A 24,235-nucleotide genomic window follows, 5' to 3' on the forward strand; every position below is an offset into this window, starting at 1 on the left:
ATCACAGTTAGAATCACGCCCCTAGGGACACACACAGCCCTTCCCTCTCAAATAAAGTTGACCCCTTCACTGCCAGTGTAATTTTACAGTAACAGTGCATATGTATAGCACTGATTACTGTAGAAATGTCACTGGTACCCCCAAAAGTGTCAAAAATGTCAGTCAAGGGTCCGATCTGTCCGCTGCAATGTCGCAGTACCGCAAAAAAAATCGCAGATCGCCGCCATTACTCGTTAAAAAAAAAAAACACCAAAAATGACAAAAATCTTTCCCTTTGTTAGTAAACGCGATAACTTTTGCGTAAACCAATCAAAATACGCTTTTTGCGATTTTTTTTTTACCAAACATATGTAGCGTAAAACAATTTGGCCGAAAATGTTAAAAAATTTTGATTTTTACATTTTTTTTGGGGGGAATTTCATATAAAAAAAAGTGAAAAATATTGTTATTTTTGCAAAAATTACGCTCTTTTTTTGTTTATAGCGCATGATCAAAAAATCGCACAGGTGATCAAATACCACCAAAAGAAAGCTCTGTTTGTGGGAAAAAAAGGACGTGAAATTTGTTTAGGTACAGCGTCGCACGACCGCGCAATTGTCTGTTAAAGTCACGCAGTAAAAAATCGCAAAAAACCCCCTGGTCAGGAAGGGGGTAAAATCTTCCGGGGCTTAAGTGGTTAATTCTTCAATGGCTGAATATCGGCTGAACTAGATGGACTTGTGTCTCAACCAGGCTAACTATGTACAGTGCCTTGAAAAAGTATTCACACCCCTTGAAATTTCCCACATTTCGTCATGTTACAATCAAAAACGTAAATGTATTTTATTGGGATTTTATGTGATAGACCGACACAAAGTGGCACATAATGGGGAAGTGGAAGGAAAATGATAAATGGTTTTCCAAATTTCTTACAAGTGTTCGGCCGCAGGCCGGTGTTTGTGGGAGGAGCTAGCGGGCTTTATAGCACCGCCCCTCCCCTACATCGGCCTGCTGCTGGGCGCTCGAGTCAGGTGTTCTGTTGTGTCACCTGATCGCCGCCGGAACTTCCGCCTTTGAGGTCCGGACTTCCGGGTAGGATCGTGGACGCTGCAAGCCATCTCTGCCGCCGCCGCCGGATCCTCCACCGCTGCCTACCGTCTCCTCTGCTCCCAGCGCCTCCGCCGCTGCCAGCCGGCCTGCGCCTCTTCCACTGCACCTGCCGCCACCAGCACCTCCACTACCGCCAGCTGCCCGCTGCATCTCCCCGCTGCTCAGCCGGGACCAGGTAAGCTCTGGGGTTGGGGGGGGGGGGCGGCTGCCTACCTGCACACATTGCCTGCCTCTCAGTCAAGGCCACGGCATTCTCACTAGCACCACATTGCCTGCCTCCAGTTAGGCCTCGGCATCTCCTCCACAGGGGGGGGGCTTCTGGGCTTCCAGGCTCCTGTCCTGCTCATAGGACACTGTGTGATCCAGGGGGGAAAGGAAAAAAAAAAAAAAAAAAAGGGAGGGCTTTGTTCCTTGCTATGCTTCACCCTCGCTGGGCATGTTATGCTAAGGGGGGGGGGGGTTGGTCGGTCAGGCTCACCCGCCCGCCGGCCGTCCTCTCAATCAAGCAACCCCCCCCGTAGGGGCCTAGGCACCCCCAGGCACGGCCTGCGGGGGGGCTCTTGGATTTAGGTCTAGGGTAGGTGGAGGGGCACTACACGCTCATGCACGCTCACATACCTACCCCTTTGGGTCATGAGGGAGGTTGATGGCAGGGTTGGGGGGGGGGGGTCTCACATTCCACTAGGTTACATGTTCCCGTGCTGGCTCCCATTACATGCTATCTACACTGGGGGGGGGGGGGGGGTCATGTGTCACTACATCTGGTTGACCGATTGCCTTATTCCTCCAGGTTCTCACCATGTCCTTCAACGCCGGCATCAGGTACTACTGCCGGGCTGCAGGTTTCTTCCTATGTGTTTTTCTCACAGCTCCGTATGCTGGTAGTCTTCTCTACGCACTCCAGCGTTGCCCATAGGCACTGCCAGGCCAGTCTCACATCTCATTGGGCCTCCACACACATCTTAGTCACCGTCGGTATGCTCATACCGTTAGCCTAGGCCGTCCGGGTTCGCTTCGGGCACTCACCACACCTTCGGTATGTACCAGCAGGTGCCACCTGGTTCCTGTTGTTCCATTGCCACCTTCACCACCTCCGTGCCACACCCATGTCATTGTCCTTCGTGGGCACTGCTTCGCTGTCTACACCTCACTGTGTTGTACTTCGTCATGTGTTGTCTCCCCTGTCAGCCCCCCCCTCCCCGTAGGGTGAGCGAACTGGCTGTTAGGGTTCAGGTGCTGGCCCTTACTCCCCCTTCATAGCCGGTCCCGCGAGGCCAACTTCCCAATCTCAACACGGAGATTCTTCGCCCCTCGGGCCAATCCATAGTTAGCGCCTCGCTTCACCCACCTCATGGGTTTATAGTTAGGGCCTCACCTGTCACGGCCACTCGTTTGATTCTTTACTGTCACCGAGAGACCAACCTTCCCGCCACCACGCTAGTGGCTCATGCCCCACGTCCAAATCATAGGTAGAGTCTCTCACCTGCCGCTTGGCATCTAGCAGGGCCTCACCTGTCACGGGGTAGTTAAGTTTTTCGCCTCAAGGCACTAGCTAGCCAGCCAGTTTTTCTTGGGGCTCTTACGGTTGTTAATTGGACTTTGGTGTTCTATTTTTCTTTCGACAGCGTGCCTCTAGGAGCCATCTTGGATGAAGGATCATCCTCCCCCTCCACGCCGGCCAGACCCGGCACCCCAGTCAGATCTGGTACCCCCAGGGGTCATCGGAATCCGTCCCCGCTGGGCTCTTATGGATCCTGGACAATCCCGAAGATCTCGGCGGTCCTTCGCCAGAGGGGCATTCCGTTCCCAGCCACGGCTAGGAAGGCTGAACTGTTTAGGATCTTGACTGAGCACCCGGAAGATCCTGGACTGGGCACCAGCTCTCAGGGCTGTGGATCGGCCATGCAAGGAACTCTGGACTCCATCCTGTCTTCCCTGCAGTCAATCGGGGACAGACTGACGAAACTAGAGGACGCCAGTCCAGCTCACGGGGTTCCTCCTCCGCCCTTACCGGTGCAGGCTCCTGCCCCCGTTAGCGAACAGGGTAGGCCCCCAGTCCCCCTCTTACCCTCTGCTGCGGTATCTCCCATCATCACCCCGGCACACATGGTCCCCCCAGCCCTCCGTAAGGATATCCTGGAGGGAAAGGATGTTAACCTGGTAGCTCTCCTTATTGCCTCCCAAGATGTGGTAGAGAATAAGGTCTACAACTATGGGGATTTGTCCGTAGTGATGAAGGCCAGAGACCCCAGGCTAAATAAGAAGCTGACCATCCCTGAATTTATCCTGGCTTTCGGGATTTACAGGGATGTGTTATGCTCTGTCTACCCACATCGTCGGGAGGAACTTAATCTTTATCTCCACAAGGTTGTGGATTTGGGCCATAAGTATGGGGGCTTTACCTTTTACGACTTTCACAAGTCAGTTTCGGCCAAAGCAGCGGCTACCTTGGCACAATTCAATGTGCGGTTTGATTGGAGCCTTTTGGACACCGAACTTTTCTGCAGGCACTTTGCAGGTTTGGTGCCTCCCTCTTGCGCCACATGCTCATCCACCTCGCACTCTGCCAACCTTTGCCCCATGGAGACTGAGCCCTCCACGTCCGGGGTCCTGGGGGGGGCTGGCAGATCAGAGCAGCGTGGCTTAAGAGACAAACTGGGTCGCCCGATCATTTACTTAGGCAAAGCCCAGGTCTGTAATAATTTCAACGGTGGGGCGTGTAGTTTCAGTGCCTGCAGGCTGCTCCACGTTTGTTCTATCTGCTTCAGGGCTCACACCAAGTCCATGTGTCCATCAAGGCTCAATCCTAAACAATGACTGACCGAGGTCAAGATCGAGGTACTGGCTTTTTTCCTTCAGTCTCACCCATCTCCGCACCTGGTCGAGTATTTGGTGCAGGGGTTGACAGGGGGGTTCCACACGGGGTTGGTGTCTCTTCCCCCAGGGTCACTTGAATGCCCCAATCTACTATCTGCTAGGGAGGACCCGCTGTCAGTGGACCTTCTGATCAGGAAGGAAGTTCAGGCAGGGTTCATGATAGGCCCCTTTCCCGCCCCCCCCCTTCACCTCCTGGCGTACTAACCCCGTTGGCATCTCCACAAGCAAATACTCTAATAAAAAACGGTTAATCATTGACATGTCGGCTCCTCATTCCTCCAATAACCCTAGCCTGAATTCTCTTATCCCTTCTGCTGAGTTCTCTCTCCGCTATACCACCGTGGACAACGCCATCCAAGCCATTTTGGGGGCAGGCAGGGCTGCATGGCTCAGCAAGACAGATATAGCCAACGCCTTCAAGCTGTTGCCCATTCACCCCTCTTTATGGCATGTTCACGGTGTTAAGTGGAGGGAGGAATATTATTTCGCCATCAGGCTCACATTCGGATCCAAAAGCAGTCCCAGGATTTTTGACACCTTTGCCGAGACGCTCTGCTGGCTTCTTCTGAATATCACCAGGTGCCCTACGGTTTTGCACTACCTGGACGACTTCTTGTTGATCGAACAGGGCAACTGCACGCCTGTCAGCTTGAGGAGCACTGTGGCCTTGTTTTCAACCTTAGGGGTCCCTCTGTCTCCAGGCAAGACGATTGGACCTGTCACCAGGTTAGATTTCTTGGGGATCACCCTGGATTCCAGCTCTATGCAGTCCAGCCTCCCTGGGGATAAGCTGAGGCGCATTCGGGAGGTGGTAGGCAGGTTCCTGGAAGTAGGGTCTTTTACGAGGAAAGATCTGCAGTCGTTGATTGGGTCATTGAATTTTGCCATGCGCATCATTCCCCAAGGCAGGTCATTCATCTCCCGTTTACTGTGTCTATTGCCAGGCCTTCCGGAGGGTGTTGTCACCCACTTGGACCCCCCAGCCAGGGCGGACCTGGCCATGTGGGTGGAGTTCCTGGAAAGGTGGAACGGCATTTCCATGTTTATCCCGCCTATCTCACCCCAGTCCCCTGTGTTTTGGACGGATGCAGCTGCTCACACGGGGTTCGCTGCCATCTTTGGGGATTCGTGGTTCAGGGATCATTGGCCGGCAGAGTCACTTGCCTTACCCGCTTTCCGGGAGACCTCGGCGTTGTTCGAGATATACCCTATAGTGGCAGCTGCTTTCACTTGGGGTAGGTGCTGGTCAGGGATGGCAGTTAAGTGTTTTAGCGACAATAAGGCAGCCTGTGACATCATTAACAAGGGCCGGTCTGCATCCCTGACCATCATGAGGTTGGTTCGCAGGCTGACTTTGTTAGCAGCCACCCACCAGTTTTTCCTCTATTGTGAACATATCCCGGGCCACTCCAACGCAGCTGCTGACGCCCTTTCCCGGTCTAAATTACAGGTGTTCTTCAACCTTCACCCAACGGCCGACAGATGCCCCACTCGGACCCCGAAGTTCGAAGATTTAATCCTGGACTAGCCCGGATTGTGGAGCATGGTCGGGAATTGGCCCGGATGGCGCTGTCATCTAATACCAGGAAGGCTTATGATCGAGCCATGTCCATCTTCCGGAGGTTTTCAGCGGAATTTGGGTTGCACGACCACTCAGTCCAGACGATGGTCGCCTTTGCAGCTTTTTGCCACCTCCAGCTGAAACTTTCTGCCAGCACCATCAAGCTGTACTTGTCGGGGGTTCAACATCACGTCCTGACGTACCAACCGAATTCGTCTCCCTTTCTCAGGGCATATCCAGTAAAAAACCTTTTGAAGGGCATTGGCAAGGTGGATCGCCATACCCCGGTCAGGCGGTTGCCGATTGACGGGGAGAAATTCCGGGCTCTTTCTGATTTGCTGGACTCGGCCCCTTTTGAGCCCTTCACAAACTTAGTTGTAAAGACCGCCATGTACCTGGCCTTTTACGGCTTTCTCAGGCCCGGGGAGTTCACGGTGGCTTCCCAGTCTGAGGATCGCACCTGCCTCCTCAAACGGGACTTGGTCAAACGGGGAGATCACTACATCTTGACACTTCGGTGTTCTAAGACCAGACAGGTAGGACACCCTTTGTCCATCCCTTTGTATCCATCGGGGAATGACTGGTGCCCTGTCAAGGTCCTGGACAATTACGCAGCTCGGACTCCGAGCTCGCCCAGCTACTCACCACTTTTCACGTTGCTGGGCATTCCCCTCACCACGTCTAAGTTCATATTTTACATCCGCACCTTATGTATCAGGCTGGGTTGGGACCCTGCAGCGCATTCTGGCCACTCCTTTAGGATTGGAGCTGCGTCAGCTGCCTCCGGCAATAACACGCCAGGTCATATCATCAAAAGACTTGGTCGATGGGAATCTGACGCCTTTCAGATATATATTCCTCACCCCGAGAAGGAGTTGAGGTTAGCTTTTAGTAGGCTTGCAACATGAATTTGGGTTGTCAATAAAGTGTGTCATTTGCTTCCTTTTTTGCCCTCTTTATTTACAGGCCTACCCCCTTACGTCGGTTCTGGCACACCACACCGACTTTTCATATCAAGGGTATCCATCTTTTATTTACCGACCACAAGTGTTCGGCCGCAGGCCGGTGTTTGTGGGAGGAGCTAGCGGGCTTTATAGCACCGCCCCTCCCCTACATCGGCCTGCTGCTGGGCGCTCGAGTCACCCCACCCACCTTCACCCTTTTTTCCTGACCTCTAATCTTCGGGGGCCCTCTTTATTTACAGGCCTACCCCCTTACGTCGGTTCTGGCACACCACACCGACTTTTCATATCAAGGGTATCCATCTTTTATTTACCGACCACAAATAAATATCTGAAAAGTGTGGCATGCATTTGTATTCAGCCCCCTTTACTCTAACACCCCTAACTAAAATCTAGTTGAACCAATTGCCTTCATTTAGAATCCACCAGTGTGTGTCTTAATCTAAATACAGCTGTTCTGTGAAGCCCTCAGAGGTCTGCTAGAGAACCTTAGTGAACAAACTGCATCAGGAAGGCCAAGGAACACACCAGACAGGTCAGGGATAAAGTTGTGGAAAAATTTAAGGCAGGGTTAGGTTATAAAAAAAAAAAAACAAGTTTTGAACATTTCACAGAGTACTGTTAAATCCATTTACTGAAAATGGAAAGAGTATGGCACAACTGCAAACCTACCAAGACATGGCCGTCCACCTAAACTGACAGGCCGGGCAAAGAGAACATTAATCAGAGAAGCAGCCAAGAGGTTCATGGTAACTCTGGACTGGAGGAACTGCAGAGATCCACAGAAAGTACATAAAAAAAATACAATTATAAGATGCAAAAAAGCGCACAGTGCTAAATATTTTTAGTGACTTCAATATAAAACAAACTCCTATGCATGTGATCATAAAAATAAAAAAAAAAAAAAAAATCATGATTTTGTCATGAATTGATGATAATTTATTGTGATACTACACAAGTTAGCACTTAATATCTTCGTGCACGGATCAGTATATCTATATTTATTTATAGTGAAGCACAATTTTGCACAACTTATTTAAAAAAATGCATGTTTGATCACTACTTGATATGATCACATGCATAGGAGTTTGTTTTATATTGAAGTCACTAAATATTTAGCACTGTGCACTTTTTTGCATCTTATATTTGTATTTTTTATGTACATATATATATACAGGGGAGGACTGGCAAGGGGGGCAGGGTGGCAATTGCCCCCCGGGCCACTCTGAAAAGTAGTAAAACCTGGTAAAAAGGCCTCACTCAGGGCTGGATTAATGTAGGGGCCAGACACTGTATACAGCTGCAAGTCCAAAACCAGGTGGGCATGGATGGTAAGCTGATTCGATGGTTCAATGGGCCACTTGACTAGACTTGCCCCCCAGACCTAAGGCTGCCAGCTGTCCCCTGTATATATATATATAATGTGTGTGTGTGTGTGTGTGTGTATATATATATATATATATATATATATGTATATATATATTTATATATAATTGGTGATGCACGTGTCACTTTAGGACACATACTTCTTAGTACAGTTGCGCCGATTTCCATATTTTCATTCATTATAACATGCATACTTTACTGCATATACAGAGGATTTTACTGTTGTGGGTTTGCAGTACATGATATCCTGCCCTGCAAGCAAGAGGCAGCATTTCCTCAGTCTCCTCTCCGCAGTAATCAGACTGCAACAATATCATTTTGTAGCAAGTCACAAAGTGTGTCAGACATTTGTAACCATAGCCAAGAGCTGCACTGACATCAGGATTTACACGAGCCACTATCTCATTCCAGGATAATGACTGAACAAACATGGTGCTGTCCTTCCGGAAAGTAAATCATTGTCAGGGAAATACTCTAATCTTTGTAAGTGGTTATAAATGTTACTCTTTCACATTTCTCAGCATGCTTTCACTTAACATTAAAAATATATCTGATGCTAAGTCCGGTTTATTGGCTAAGAGCTGACTAGAATGTTTTTTTAGGTGCAATTTCCAGGTCTGATGATTTGTTTAGCTTCCCTTTTGTGTTGCTATTCACATGCTGGTATGACTAATGATATTTTATGTTACTTTGTATGTAATTAGGTGTGCTTGCTGATAGATGACGTTGTAAAACACTCACATGGATATTGAGTAATTTATCTGCTGTTTCCTTTCAGCAAAACCCTTCCCCAGATGACTCCATGTGGCCTGGTGACTGTACCAACCTCATCACACGGCAACCCTGGTCCCATTTTTCCTCTGACAGTAAGTCGTTATCTGAACCCGCAGGACACAGAAAAGAGAATATAATATTTTATCAATAAATTATTTCAATTTGTGACAAATTGCTACAAAAATGCCAAAACTGTGATATTGTATATATGTGATAATGTATATAGGTATTGGTGTGCGCAGCCTATAGCATTACAGTCTGCACCCCAGGGGGCATGCTGGTCATTCTGCATTGAAAGGGGGCACGCTGGTCACTCTGCATTGAAAGGGGGCACGCTGGTCACTCTGCATTGAAAGGGGCACTCTGGTCATTCTGCAGTGAAAGGGGGCACGCTGGTCATTCTGCAGTGAAAGGGGGCACGCTGGTCACTCTGCATTGAAAGTGGGCACGCTGGTCACTCTGCATTGAAAGTGGGCACGCTGGTCACTCTGCATTGAAAGGGGGCATGCTGGTCATTCTGCATTGAAAGGGGGCACGCTGGTCATTCTGCATTGAAAGGGGGCACGCTGGTCACTCTGCATTGAAAGGGGGCACGCTGGTCATTCTGCATTGAAAGGGGGCACGCTGGTCACTCTGCATTGAAAGGGGGCACGCTGGTCACTCTGCATTGAAAGGGGGCACGCTGGTCATTCTGCATTGAAAGGGGGCACGCTGGTCTCTCTGCATTGAAAGGGGGCACGCTGGTCATTCTGCATTGAAAGGGGGCACGCTGGTCTCTTAGGGGGTAAGGGTTTCTTTAACTAAACTAGTAGAAGAGACTCTAGTGCTAAAATCCCGTGAGTTAGGGGGCACAAATTACTTGCCCTGCCCCGGGTGCTGACAACCCACGCTACGCCAGAGTGGCGCTGCATTTATTTATTAGTAACACACATGAAATTGACCCGCATACGAGGCTCCCCCGCCCCATGACATCACACTTAGACACCCCCTCTCTGCCGCCCCCCCCTCCGAACACAGGTACTTAGATGGGCTCCGCCCACTCCGGACCTGAAGTGCGCATGCGCAGTTCCGAGCCAATAGTCACAGTGATATTTTTTATTGGCAACCTTTTCCTGTTACTGCAATTTATTGGCAGGAGAAAAGTGCCCATTTTTTTACTGGCTGCCAGTAAAAATACTGACAGTTGGCAACACTAAACTTGTGTGTACATCAGGAGAGCAGTAAATGGTGTCAGTCAGTGCTGGGACAAGGTCATCTGCAGCCCAGGGCGAACATGCCAAATTGTGCCCCCCCCCCCTCCAAAAGATGTATGAGCATTTTGAGTCAGCACAAAAAACCCCTGTCCCCCAAAACTTCAGCACTAAGCTAAAATCCTTTTATTTCACCTATGCTCCCAGCACAATCCACCCCCCCCCCCAAAAAAAAAACAAAAAACAAATTCCCCCTGACCAGCATTAAATCTCTACCACTCAAATTTCCCCTCCGGGCACAAATCCCCTCCCCCCACTCCAAATCCCCCCTCCCAGCACAAATTCCACTACCACAATCCCCCATCCTAGCACATATCCCCCCCCCCCCCCACCCCCAAATTTTCCCTCTTAACACAAATGCTCTTCTCAAACAAAATTTCCCCTCTTAGCACAAATCCCCTCCAACCCCCCCCCCCCAACCTTTTTTTTAGCACAAACCCCCAAATCCCCCATCCTAAAACAAATCCTCTTCTGCCATCTCCCCTCTCAACACAAATCCCCACTCTTAGCACACCTCCCCAAATTTCCCCTTTTAGAACAATTCTTACCTCCTGCCGCCTCCCCCCAAATTCCCCCTTCCAACACAAATCCCCTTCCCCCAATCTCCTTGTGTTGCCTCTAAACCTCACATGATACCACAGTGCCCAGGGCAGCCACCCCTCCTGCCCACCCCTGGTGTCAGGAGAGCAGAGATTGGTGTCAGTAGGGCAGTAAACGGTGTCAGTAGTTTTTTTATTTTTTACAATTTTATTATTTTTTATATATTTTTATTTTATTTTTTTTACTATTTTTTTTGGAGCCCCATTGGGGAGCTTTGGTGCATATCAAGGGTCTAAACAGACCCCTGATGTCCCATTTCTGAGACAGGGAGTGAGGACAGATATTTCTCAGCCCATTTCTCTGCAACCTCAGCTGCACTGGACAGTGAATGAATGGGAAGTGCTCTGTGCTGAGCGGCTTCCTGTTCATTCACAAACGGAAGCATAGTGAGCATAGTTTACTATGCTTCAGTTAAGAATGAACACAGGAGCAGCCGGTACAAATCACTCACTGTGTTCATTCAGAAATGGAAGGGGCCGGAAAATGAAATATTTACTGGCCCCTTCCCCTGCTCTCCATCCTGAAACATCCCCAGCAGCAACTGGCGGGAGAGGAGGGAAGCTGGCAGCACTGCAGCGGGTAGATAGGGGGGGGTCCAGAAAGCAGGGGGAATCAGCACCGCATGGGGTGATTAGTGTGCCCAGGCACACCTAGCACACCCTGTGCTCGCGCCTATGAGTATATTGTATATTGTAAGGGGTAGGCACAACTGATAGTGACGACCGTAAACCATGCACAAAACAGAGACACTCAGTAACAGTCCAAGCAGGTTTGTCCTGCACCCTTAGTCACCAAGACAGCAAACAAACACAGTCTTCAGTGCAGGGGGGGGGATTTATACAGCAAGTCCATAACATAAAGCGTTATTCAGGTACAAAGGGACAGGTGCAACAGCCCAGACAGTGTGCATTCGGATCTGTGTTGGGACCGGCGCTACCACTTTAAAATGTGTTTGTGCAATTATATACTTCACACGCTATAGAAAAGTGCATATAGTGCTTGTGGTACAAACAATGAAAAGTGCTACGTGCTGTTAAAACATCAATAAGTTTAACATGGGCTGTGCTCAGTGTACCATGTCAGAAATATCATAAATTAATCATACATATATATAAAGTGCCGAGTGCTAGTAATGCCAAATACCACGTGTTGTGATCCGTGCTAAAAACAATGTATGGCGTCGGGGGATGACCCACCAAAGACACCGCTGTTTACCGCACTCTTTAGGCCGGTGACTCAACACTTCTTGGTCACTAGAACAAAAGATAAGCCTCCATTGCGTAGCATATGTTGTGTATAATGAAACAACTTAGCATCCACTCACAGTTTAGGGAGTTCACTGTCAGCTCGAAAGGTGTTCGCCGGGCCGCTTCCGCGTTCCACCGGCTCAAACTACCGTTCCCGGAAGTGACGTATTGACGTACACAAACCACGCCCTACGCGTTTCGTCATACGACGTCATCTGGAGCGTGCACGCTCCAGATGACGAAAACGCGTTTGTGTACGTCAATACGTCACTTCCGGGAACGGTGGTTTGAGCCGGTGGAACGCGGAAGCGGCCCGGCGAACACCTTTCGAGCTGACAGTGAACTCCCTAAACTGTGAGTGGATGCTAAGTTGTTTCATTATACACAACATATACTACGCAATGGAGGCTTATCTTTTGTTCTAGTGACCAAGAAGTGTTGAGTCACCGGCCTAAAGAGTGCGGTAAGCAGCGGTGTCTTTGGTGGGTCATCCACCGACGCCATACATTGTTTTTAGCACGGATCACAACACGTGGTATTTGGCATTACTAGCACTCGGCACTTTATATATATATATGTATGATTAATTTATGATATTTCTGACATGGTACACTGAGCACAGCCCATGTTAAACTTATTGATGTTTTAACAGCACGTAGCACTTTTCATTGTTTGTACCACAAGCACTATATGCACTTTTCTATAGCGTGTGAAGTATATAATTGCACAAACACATTTTAAAGTGGTAGCGCCGGTCCCAACATTTCTTGCATTTTTTCTAATCTACTACCTCAGAGGTAGGTTGGAGGCAGCTTACACCACTAACTTAGCCCGACTTAGTACTGAAACTCCATAGCGCTGGTATATAACCCTTTTCTATTCGGATCTGTGTACCCATTCCTGCGGGGGAGTCCGTACAGCCCTGCATATCCATTCACTTATATAGTATAGGCTACCTGCAAGCAGCTCAGCCCTACTCCAAAAGGGTATAAAGGGTATAAATGGAGCAGAAAAAAATGGTGTCCAAGGAGCTTCCTGATGACGCCTTTCTGAGGGTAAAACGCGTTGAGCGGGGTCTAGAGAATGTCAATATCACTTCCAATGACTTAATTTCCTGCTGGTGAAGCCCACGTCGCTTCCAAGTTCGGATTGGCGGCAGCTCAGTCACCCTCGTGTCACTTTGTTGGAAACAGTGTGCCAGGTAGGCACCCCAACATTTGAGTGCTTTTAATGTGGTTTGGCATACTTTAAATTAAACTGGGTACACAATGATTTTTGCTTTGTGGTTCTTCTATTCCCCCATGTGAGTTTTTTTTCTGTGAGCAAGAAGAGGCAGAAGGTTAGTAAGAAGAGGTGCCAGTTTAGCTGGTGGTACAGAGGGGTGGTGGCATCCTACAACTAATTTGAGTGTGTTCTGTCCCATACCATTTACCAGGATGAAAATATTCCTGTGAATTGCACCTAAAGGGGGCACATGGTGTCACAGCGCCACTGGTATCATCCACACTGGAGCACAAAGCTTGTTTATATTTGAAAAAAATCGCATTTTGAAGGATTTTGCGCACCAAATTTAATTTATGGACATACCGGCCCCTTTATTGGGTACACTGGATTGGACCCCCTTTTTACCTTCAGAACTGCCTTCATTCTTCGTGGCATAGATTTAGCAAGATATTGGAAACATTCCTCAAAGATTTTGGTCCATATTGACATGATGGCATCACGCAGTTGCTGCAGATTTGTCAGCTGCACATCCATGATGCGAATCTCCCGTTCCACCACATCCCAAAGGCGCTCTATTGGATTAGATGTGGTGAGTGTGGAGGCCATTGGAGTACAGTGACCTCATTGTCATGGTGAAGAAACCAGTGGTGAGATGATTTGAGCTTTGTGACATGGTGCATTATCCTGCTGGAAGGAGCCATCAGAAGATGGGTACACTGTAGTCATAAAGGGATGGACATGGTCAGCAACAATACTCAGGTAGTAAATGATGTTCAATTGGTACATTTGTTTACGTCAAATTCTGACCCTACCATCTGAATGTCGCAGCCAAAATCGAGACTCATCAGACCAGGCACCGTTTTTCCAATTTTCTATTGTCCACTTTTGGTGAGCCTGTGCGAAATGTAGCCTCAGTTTCCTGTTCTTAGATGTGGCACTCGGTGTGGTCTTCTGCTGCTGTAGCCCATCTGCTTCAAGGTTCGATGTGTTCTGCGTTTAGAGATGGTATTCTGCATGCCTTGGTTGTAAATGTGTAAAGGATGCGCTGATAGGTGAATGTGAGCTGCAACCAAAGATCCAAATAAATATTCTGGAATAAGTAAATGAAATGTGAAAAAGTCTGGTGCGCTAAATAATAAGGTGTCACTCTCAAGTGTTAAACAAATGTGTAACCAATCAAATGACAAATGTTGACAATATACTTAAATATCTATAAAACCATCCACTAATGTGGAAAAATAAACAAATGATATAAGTTGCATAAGTGTCCCAAGTCAAATGAAAAGGTGCAAAGTCCCCTAACAGGGGTGTGCAAAAAAGAAATTCCGTGTACAATTTTCAGTTATAAAGTCCAAGATATTAAATGTGAAGAAATACATGTGAAGAATCCAGATGATAGGTGAAATTAAGGATAAAAGCGGTGCTCCCAACGACAACCACGTGTCGATCGTGATAGTCTTGTATGTATCCCACCACCTTTCAAGTTTGCTTCTTACCAGCAGATATATGTTCAGTGGTGGCTGGTGCGTTGGGGGCGCAGGGGCGCCGCCCCCCCCCTATCCATGCGTCCGGCCCCCTAATCTTTATGGAGTTCAATGGTTTTTTTTTTCTGAATCACCTGATTAGAGCCAGAGGCTTTAATAGGCTTCAGAAAAGGGTGGACCCGGGGCGCAGAGCACTGCACCCTAGCCCACCCATTTGTGTGACAATAGCGAATGAAAATTCGCTATTGTCACACGCATCCTCCTCCTGGCCAATCAGGAAGCGGGTCCCAGACCCGCTTCCCAATTTGCCGAAAGTCGAACCCATGCCATTGGCCGAGGAGGAGGCGGGAGGACTCAAGGAGATGCGGGGGACTGAGGAGAAGCTGCTGCTGCAGGTAAGTGCACTGGTCACTCTGAAGTGAAAGGGGGCACGCTGGTCACTCTGCAGTGAAAGGGGGCATGGCACGCTGGTCACTCTGCATTGAAAGGGGGCACGCTGGTCACTCTGCATTGAAAGGGGGCATGCTGGTCACTCTGTAGTGAAAGGGGGCACGCTGGTCACTCTGCATTGAAAGGGGGCACGCTGGTCACTCTGCATTGAAAGGGGGCACGCTGGTCACTCTGCATTGAAAGGGGGCATGCTGGTCACTCTGTAGTGAAAGGGGGCATGCTGGTCACTCTGCATTGAAAGGGGGCACGCTGGTCACTCTGCATTGAAAGGGGGCACGCTGGTCACTCTGCAGTGAAAGGGGGCACGCTGGTTACTCTGCATTGAAAGGGGGCACGCTGGTCACTCTGCATTGAAAGGGGGCACGGCACGCTGGTCGCTCTGCATTGAAAGGGGGCAAGGCACGCTGGTCACTCTGCATTGAAGGGGGCACGATGGTCACTCTGCATTGAAGGGGGCACGCTGGTCACTCTGCATTGAAAGGGGGCACGCTGGTCACTCTGCATTGAAGGGGCACACTATACATTGATTACTGAAGGCCCCTTTCACACTTTTGTGACCTCAAAGTCACGCAATCTTTTACAGCGTTTTTTCCTGCAAAGCAATGCCTATTACATTTTTCTGTTTGCCCCCCCCCCCCCCCCCCCCCCACCAAAAAAAAAATTTTTGAGCACCAGCCGCCACTGTATATGTTATTAGGGCAAAAAGACACCCACCTCCAGAATATAGACCCCTGGTGACAAGGGAAATATATGCTATCCTCCCATACCTCCCGAAGGGGTGAATGGGCCTCTTAACAGATGGTGAAAAATCTTGGGCATATATTAATTCTCTTATAGGGATTCTCTCCTCCCGTCACTCTGGGTCACTTCTGAGGTCAGCATGCTGGGAATCCCCTGTGGTCTTACACTCCTTCTGGTCCCAAAATGTTCTGAAAAAACCTTCAGCCAGCATGTGTACACTCAGGATCAGGTGGAGGTTGGAATTACAAATTTTCAGAGTAAGGAGTGGGATCCACCTATCTGCATGTGACACCCAAACCATTTAAATGTGCTACAATGGCTCCAAAACTCCCTAGACCTGCAACTTCCCCCCTGGCTAAAGTGAAGTCCTATTCAGCTCAAGAACTTGCACTTCATGACATCACCTCCAGTTCACAGCTTCTTGGATGTAGCCTGCCAACCTCCAGAGGTCAGATTGGCCGGCTGGCCGCCCATTGTAAGTCGCTGATCACTGCCATTACTAGTATTAAAAAAAAGTACAATATACAGTGGGTACGGAAAGTATTCAGACCCCCTTAAATTTTTCACTCTTTGTTATATTGCAGCCATTTGCTAAAATCATTTAAATTCATTCTTCTTCCTCATGAATGTACACATAGCACCCCATACTGACAGAAAAACACAGAATTGTTGACATTGTTGCAGATTTATTAAAAAAGAAAAACTGAAATATCACATGGTCCAAAGTATTCAGACCCTTTGCTGTGACACTCATATATTTAACTCAGGTGCTTTCCATTTCTTCTGATCATCCTTGAGATGGTTCTACACCTTCATTTGAGTCCAGCTGTGTTTGATTATACTGATTGGACTTGATTAGGAAAGCCACACACCTGTCTATATAAGACCTTCCAGATCACAATGCATGTCAGAGCAAATGAGAATCATGAGGTCAAAGGAACTGCCTGAAGAGCTCAGAGACAGAATTGTGGCAAGGCACAGATCTGGCCAAGGTTACAAAAAGATTTCTGCTGCACTTAAGGTTCCTAAGAGCACAGTGGCCTCCATAATCCTCAAATGGAAGACGTTTGGGACGACCAGAACCCTTCCTAGAGCTGGCCGTCCGGCCAAACTGAGCTATCGGGGAAGAAGAGCCTTGGTGAGAGAGGTAAAGAAGAACCCAAAGATCACTGTGGCTGAGCTCCAGAGATGCAGTCAGGAGATGGGAGAAAGTTGTTGAAAGTCAACCATCACTGCAGCCCTCCACCAGTCGGGGCTTTATGGCAGAGTGGCCCGACGGAAGCCTCTCCTCAGTGTAAGACACATGAAAGCCCGCATGGAGTTTGCTAAAAAACACCTGAAGGACTCCAAGATGGTGAGAAATAAGATTCTCTGGTCTGATGAGACCAAAATAGAACTTTTTGGCCTTAATTCTAAGCGGTATGTGTGGAGAAAACCAGGCACTGCTCATCACCTGTCCAATACAGTCCCAACAGTGAAGCATGGTGGTGGCAGCATCATGCTGTGGGGGTGTTTTTCAGCTGCAGGGACAGGACAACTGGTTGCAATCGAGGGAAAGATGAATGCGGCCAAGTACAGGGATATCCTGGACAAAAACCTTCTCCAGAGTGCTCTGGACCTCAGACTGGGCCGAAGGTTTACCTTCCAACAAGACAATGACCCTAAGCACACAGCTAAAATAACGAAGGAGTGGCTTCACAACAACTCCGTGACTGTTCTTGAATGGCCCAGCCAGAGCCCTGACTTAAACCCAATTGAGCATCTCTGGAGAGACCTAAAAATGGCTGTCCACCAACGTTTACCATCCAACCTGACAGAACTGGAGAGGATCTGCAAGGAGGAATGGCAGAGGATCCCCAAATCCAGGTGTGAAAGACTTGTTGCATCTTTCCCAAAAAGACTCCTGGCTGTATTAGATCAAAAGGGAGCTTCTACTAAATACTGAGCAAAGGGTCTGAATACTTAGGACCATGTGATATTTCAGTTTTTCTTTTTTAATAAATCTGCAACAATGTCAACAATTCTGTGTTTTTCTGTCAGTATGGGGTGCTATGTGTACATTCATGAGGAAGAAGAATGAACCTAAATGATTTTAGCAAATGGCTGCAATATAACAAAGAGTGAAAAATTTAAGGGGGTCTGAATACTTTCCGTACCCACTGTATATCCCATAGTATGTAGACACTATAACTTTTGCGCAAACCAATTAAAATACGCTTTTTGGGAATTTTTTTTACCAAAAATATGTAGCAGAATACAAATTGACCTAAACTGATAAAAAAATTAGATTTTTTACATTTTTTTATTGGGAATGTTTTATAGCAGAAAGTTATAATATTGTGTTTTTTCAAAATTGTCTCTCTTTTTTTGTTTATAGCACAAAATCTAAAAACCACAGAGGTGATCAAATATCACCAAAAGAACCCAAACTAATCAATAAAAAACTTATTGGGATTTTTTTAATTAGAGACATGTAGCAGAATGTATGAAGAAATTCGATTTTTTAAGTTTTTTTTTTTTTATTGGAAATGTTTTTTTTTGTTTTGTTTTTTTAAGTTTTAAAATGATTTATTGGAGTAAAAGTAATAACATTACAAAAATAATGTTACATATAGATAGTTTACAACATGGATGTAAACAGTACAAACGCTTAAAAAGGAAGGAAGGAAGGACATCATTGGTCACATCGTTTCAGTCACAGATATGTAGTCCATCATTCAAACAATAGACTTTATCATATATTGAATACACGTCCATTATGATATCCAATACTGCCCTGACCCTATATGGATGAACATGGTATAGTATATTTGGTCTCCAGTCTCTCATATGCTGCCACGCAAGAGCATAGTAGAGGCAACGAGGGCAGTGCCATCTTAAGAGCAAAAAAGGGCCCCAGGCAATGCAGTGCACTGAGGCCCCGCCACACAATCACCCACGAGAATAAAAAGGCAAATTATCGATAAGGCGATATTTTTTGGTACAGCAGTGCCAGGCTAATGGCAGCTTCCAAGTTCGGCAGTTGGGCCTGGAGAACACACATGGACGGGAGTCAGACTGTTCCTGTGGAGGCGGACAGGCATTCCTGCAGTTGTGGGCTTCCCCTCCATGGCCTAAGTGGCCTGACAGCAGAGCAGGGCCGATAGGCGCTTGCCATCTACTAAGTTCGGCGGCGGGATGCACATGGGAATCGGGACTAATACTTGGCTGGGGCTGGGTCACTGGGCAGGTGGGGCCCCCCTGGCAAGTGGGGCCCCCAGGCAACTGCCCAGTGTGCCCTTTCGGTAAGATAGCCCTGAACGAGGGCACATCTAAGCAATCATGCTATTTTGCCTAGAAAAGAGCCTTACAGAATGAAATGGAAATAAACAACCACATCTTAGACACTTGTAGAACGTGATAGAGGTAGTTTCCCCAAACCCTCCAGGCAACACCACATCTCTAATGTGATGTGGAGTAGGCAGGGTCTGTCCACTCCCCCATGCACCCCCCTCTGGGATGAAACTATAACAGGAGGTAGACAACCCCGTCCACTCAAAGAGCTATTTAAATAGAGGTTTTAACAGTTGGATCGTGCTGAATATATGACAATGTGAAAGTGATAATAATATAAAAATCCTGACGGTATTACCATTTTTTTATTTAATAAACGTAAGTTACTACACCATGAGCGTTCTCTTATCATCCCTATGAGGCTCGATTGGTTCGCATAATGCACGGCTATACAGAGGGGGATCTATATGTGGCTATCTAACTAGGAGACCAGTGACCGCTGTCTTTAAGGACCCCACCATCCATCCATCCATCCATCCATCCAGTCTGCAATAAAGATCAAAGATCTTGTGAATTACACACATGCGATTTTTGGTGTGTTTTGAGGTAAGCGGCCACTACACACCTATTGGTAGTCGAATGGGAAGAAGATTTGTGTCCCACAGTTATTAATATTTTTTTTTTTTTACAATTCAAACGGTTCCTTTATTGAATAAAGTGGAAAGACACATGTACAAATATAACAAATACAGAACAGATGAACAGGAAATACAGTATTGAGCAAATAATCCGCAGTAATACAAGACATTCATGTAGGAGAGAAAACATTCAGCCCTCCCTCCGCACCTCCACCCGGGAACACCCCAAGCAGAACCAGGGCCAGCAACCGCACCTAACCCACAGGTGTCAGCCAAGGTTTCCAGACCCTGTCAAACTTCTTAGGACAATTTCGCAACATGTAGGTTAATTTATATAGTGGTAGGACAGCGTCAATGGAGCGTTCCCAGGAGAGTACCGAGGGGGGGGAAGGGGCAATCCATTTCAAAATTATTTCCCTCTTAGCATAGTACAGCAGATAACTGATGAGCAGCTTCGTGGGTCTAGGTCTCTGATCATCGTCCATAATACCCAACAGGGCCAACGCTGAGACCAGGAGAGCCATACCTAACCTGTGATTAATAACGTCAAAGACTTGCAGCCAATACTGCGCTATTACAGGGCATTCCCAAAACATATGGAAGAAAGTCCCCTCCGAGGTCAGACATCTTGGGCAATGCGGAGATCTCTGGGGGAAGATCCTATGTAATCTCTGGGGGGTGTAATAGATTCTGTGCAAAAATTTGGTCTGAATCAGTCTGTCCCTGGCAGATATCATTAATTTAGTACTGGTCTCAAAGCAATCCTCCCATTCCTCTCTATCCAGGTCAGGCATATCCCCCTTCCAGAGATCCCAGCGCCAGGGCCGGCGTTAGGGGGGGGGGCAAACTGGGCAACTGCCCAGGGCCCCGAGTATCCAGGGGCCCCCAGCCGCCCCCTGTCAGCGGAGCGGAGGCAGCGTGACACTATATGCAGGCGGGCAAGGGGAAGACTGATCATTCGGGCAGTCGGGCGGCACTGCCCGAGGCCCCGTGGTTGAGGGGGGGGGGCCCCACAGCAGTCTGTCCCTGGAGGTGCCTACACACTCTTGCTCAGCTGAGGGGCGGGGCCACACGTTCCCGCCGCGGGGGGCAGCCAGAGTGCAGAGAGAGAAGAGAGCGGAAGACATCTCTCAGCCAGCCCAGCCGGCAGCCACCCACAGGTTGTGACAGGTACGTGGAGATTTCTAGTCTGCTCTGCTGGCTGCTACTGTGCTTCTGTGAAGTTCGTGCAGGAGAATGGAGATAAGAGTCTGCTGCTCTGCTACTGTGCTTATCTGTGTAAGTTCCGATTCTGAAGCACAGTAGCAAGGGGAGGGGGGAGGGGGGAGGGGGGTGTCAGTGTGCTACATAGGCTTTGGAAGCAGCCCTTAATATGGTGGGAAACAAATTTTGTCAAAGCAATTCCAACCTCTCTCTCTCTGGAATTGCTTTTTTTTTTAGACTCTGTGACTTTTTTTAGACTCTGTGGTGAATTGTGTGGTGTCGGGGGTTGGGGCGTAACACAGCAGTGCTGACTTTGGTGGGGAGATCACATATTGGGGGGGGGGGGTGTCAGTGGTGGTAAGGGGGGGGGATGACACAGCAGTGGTGAAATCACATATTGGTAGGGGGTCTGTGGCACAAACCCCCTACCAATATGTGATTTCCCCACAAAATTCACCACTGCTGTGTCATTCCCCCCCCCCCCTTACCACCACTGACACCCCCACCAATATGTAATCTCACCAAATTCACCACTGCTGTGTCATACCCCACACATTTCACCACTGACACCCCCCCCCCCACCCCAACATGTGATCTCCCCACCAAATTCACCGATCACCACCATTGTATCATACCCCCCGCACACAATTCACCGCTGATCTCCTCACCAAATTCACCACTGCTTTGTCATTCGGAGGGAATGACAAAGCAGTGGTGAATTTTGTGAGGAGATCAGCGGTGAATTGTGTGCGGGGGGTATGATACAATGGTGGTGTAGCCCCCCCAAAACCACACAATTCACCACTGACACCCCCCCACCCTAATATGTGATCCCCCACCAAATTCACCACTGCTGTGTCACCCCCCCCCTTACACCCCACAAAATGTGATCTCCCCCAAATTCAATACTGCTATCATTCCCCAACACACAATTCACCACTGACACTCGGGGCTGACGATTCAGCACTGCCCCCCCACCAATATATGATCTCCCCCAAATTCAACACAACACTGTGATCCCCCCCATCCCAATATGCGATCCCCTTCAGACCTGATCATTCACTACTACCTATCCCCCCCCGTCCCGACGTCACCTTCCCACCCGCCATCAGAGAAGAGGCAGTGGGCGGCGCGCATTGGAGGAAGAATAGTCCAGTGTCCGGTCGGAGGACACCGGTCCGACCGAGTCGCGACGCCATGGAGGAGGAAGAAGTCGACTCCCGAGCAGCATGGTCACCAGGGAGTCGGGACATGCTGGTCAGGTCACTGTGCATTGATGGGGGACATGCTGTGCTGGTCACTTTGCATTGAATGGGAACATGCTGGTCAGGTCACTGTGCATTGATGGGGGACATGCTGGACACTGTGCATTGATGGGGGACATGCTGGTCACTGTGCATTGATGGGGGGCATGCTGCTCACTGTGCATTGAATGGGGGCATTCTGGACACTGTGCATTGGTGGGGGACATGCTGGTCACTGTGCATTGATGGGGGGCATGCTGGTCACTGTGCATTGAATGGGGGCATTCTGGACACTGTGCATTGGTGGGGGACATGCTGGTCACTGTGCATTGATGGGGGACATGCTGGACACTGTGCATTGAATGGGGGCATTCTGGACACTGTGCATTAATGGGGGACATGCTGGACACTGTGCATTGAATGGGGGAATTCTGGACACTGTGCATTGAATGGGGGCATTCTGGACACTGTGCATTGATGGGGGACATGCTGGTCACTGTGCATTGATGGGGGACATGCTGGTCACTGTGCATTGAATGGGGGACATGCTGGACACTGTGCATTGAATGGGGGAATTCTGGACACTGTGCATTGGTGGGGGACATGCTGGTCACTGTGCATTGATGGGGGACATGCTGGTCACTGTGCATTGATGGGGGACATGCTGGTCACTATGCATTGATGGGGGACTTGCTGGTCACTGTGCATTGATGGGGGACATGCTGGTCACTGTGCATTGATGGGGGACATGCTGGTCACTGTGCATTGATGGGGGACATGCTGGACACTGTGGGCCTGATTCATAGTACGGCGAATTGGCGTTTCGGCGTGATTTTGCGAAGCGGCGATTATTTAAGTCTGAAATTGGCATTCAAAGAACGGCGGGCGGAAAATAGCGCCTAGTGTGAGATTCATTAAGATGCAATATGGTCAGAGCGCGACTTAAAACCACGCCAGCTAAAAGCTCGACTAAAGTTTAGCCAAATTTTCCCCTGTACCCCCAAAAATCCCAAATCACTGTGGAAGGTGTGGAAGTCAATTTGGAGATGACTTGCGTTTAAAAAATCTCAAAAACTGACTTAGAAAGAGAGATATCTGCGAAAGTGTGGAAAGGTTAAACAGCTCCTCCAGCCGCGAGCTGCGAACTCGCGAATGTGCGCATGCGCAACGCCAAATTGGCTCAAAAAATTTCGCCAGCGCGATTTTGGGTCAATTTTTTTTTGAATACCGCTTGCAAATCCGCTGTCTCGCCCATAGAAAATGGCAAAAACCGGCGGAATTGGAAAAACATGCACACTTCCAACAAGGGATCCTTTAGTAAACACCATCACATTCCATACACCTTTCCTGCTAACTCCGAAATCATAGCAGTCAAATCTACAGTGTTTATATAGAACCTCCACATTCTCTGAAAAAACCCACAAAATATTACATTGGGGAATTGGTCGTCAGATAGAAAAAAAATAGATGTAAAACATATTTCAAAGAAAGATTATTAGCATTTCACACATATCAAGGAAATGTCACAATTTTGACAATATTTTATGTGTTTCCAAAGAATGTTTTTAGAAATATATTGCAAATACTACCTTTTCTTCCATATGGGTATGGCCAAGTGTTACCATTTTACTACACATTTAACTGAAGGTATATATATATATATCCCTTATACTTGGCTAATTAGCAAAGTATGCCCAACAAACAAATAGAGCTTTAGCTCACAATATTGCTACATATTGACTTTATGGGGCATCTTTTGTATTTTGTTCATGTCTTTGGATTAAAAGTTTGCTGATACACATGCCTTTTTCAAACATGAACAAAATTAATGATGTCAACATTTGGAGGATTGGAGATATCCAAGTGTTGCCCATACAGAGGGCACCTTCCGGATTCGAACTTACAAACCTACAGCAGGAAGGCAGACTCCCTAATCATTGTGCTATTTCTCAGTGAGCGTTGGGTGTTTTCCTCATGCCGTCAAAATGCTCACATGGGAACAGGGGCCATTGAACTGAATAGGATTGGATTTTTTGCCTGTTTTGGGAGCTGATCCTTGAGCTGGACAAATCCCCCTCAAACGCCCCCAAACGGGCTACGTTCACATGTACGTGTTTGTGGTCTGTTTTTGGGGCTTTTGTAGGTGATTTCATATAACAATGCCTGCCCAAAAAATGCATGTCAAAACGCCTGTGAAAACGCCAGCCAAAATGCACATAAGAACGCCTGATA

General features: G+C 48.1%; 1 long non-coding RNA gene across 2 annotated transcripts in view; it reads left to right on the top strand.

Moving 5' to 3' along the window:
- LOC309564931 overlaps positions 1–24,235 on the top strand; it is a 114,607-nt gene that overhangs the window by 33,458 nt on the left and 56,914 nt on the right. For both annotated transcript variants that reach the window (XR_014225769.1, XR_014225770.1), the window contains exon 2: positions 8,654–8,741. This is a non-coding gene — a long non-coding RNA (uncharacterized lncRNA). The remainder of the gene's footprint in view (positions 1–8,653; positions 8,742–24,235) is intronic.

This window comes from Pelophylax lessonae, assembly GCF_965119305.1.
Source record: "Pelophylax lessonae genome assembly, chromosome: 10".
Classification (NCBI taxonomy): Eukaryota; Metazoa; Chordata; class Amphibia; order Anura; family Ranidae; genus Pelophylax; species Pelophylax lessonae.